This window comes from Gavialis gangeticus, unplaced genomic scaffold (genome assembly GCF_001723915.1).
Source record: "Gavialis gangeticus isolate Ggan-Ray unplaced genomic scaffold, GavGan_comp1, whole genome shotgun sequence".
NCBI lineage: Eukaryota > Metazoa > Chordata > Crocodylia > Gavialidae > Gavialis > Gavialis gangeticus.
Genome location: NW_017729026.1, coordinates 30,974,367 through 30,975,279, shown reverse-complemented (window position 1 = coordinate 30,975,279; position 913 = coordinate 30,974,367). Strand labels below are relative to the sequence as shown.

General features: G+C 38.6%; 1 protein-coding gene across 4 annotated transcripts in view; it reads left to right on the top strand.

Moving 5' to 3' along the window:
• The window catches only part of SOBP (sine oculis binding protein homolog), a 203,009-nt gene that overhangs the window by 17,308 nt on the left and 184,788 nt on the right, over positions 1 to 913 (top strand). The window lies entirely within an intron of this gene.

Sequence of the window (913 nt, the reverse complement as noted above, 5' to 3'; positions counted from 1 at the left end):
GGATTTTTTTAAGTACTAGTGTGCTGTGCCATCCCACATGGATTCCATTTGAACACTGAACTTAAATGGATACTAGATAAAAATCTAGCAACCTACAGATTTGAGATATGCCATTTGTTTGGTACTGAGTAAGTGTCGTATCTTTATGGTTTTGTGCCAGTCGTCAGAATCGCAGTGCTTCTCTATCAAGACTTTTACAGATGTTTAGCTCTTATACTAAAATTAATTTTCAAACTGATGTTGAAAAGAGGTTGATAAGAGATGAAGAGAACAAATGGAAATACTGTAACCATGGCTTTTACATTTTATTCCAGATTTGTCACCATATCTCTTCAAAATGATCAATGAAGGGACATTCATTCATACAGCCATTTATTTTCTAAATCCACATATTAATAGCTCTGTAACACCACTGCATGTCATATAATATAGCCACCTGATTGCAAAATGTTAAATTTACTGGACTGAAACTCTGGCCTGAAGGTTAGCAGTTCCTACAGAAATATTTGTTGACACGTAGCCTGAAGCATGTATTTTTTTAAAATAGAAATTAAGGGATATAAAGTTCAATGTGCTGTAATTTCATGCAAAAATTAAACGTAATGAGATTACTGTTTCTGGATAGTTTTGAAATGAGGTGTTACAAAATTGCAGAATGCTTCTAAACAACTAGAATCATAGAATCAATGAATGGGAAGGGACCTAGACAGATCATCTAGTCCGACCCCCTGCCATGGGCAGGAAGGAGCACTGGGGGTGGCAGGGGTCATAAGACCCCAGCCAGGTGCCTGTCCAGTCTCCTCTTGAAGATTTCCAGGGAAGGTGAGAGCACCACCTCTCTGGGCAGCCTATTCCAGGCTCTGGCCACCCTTACAGTGAAGTAGTTCTTCCTAATATCTAACCTAAACCTATC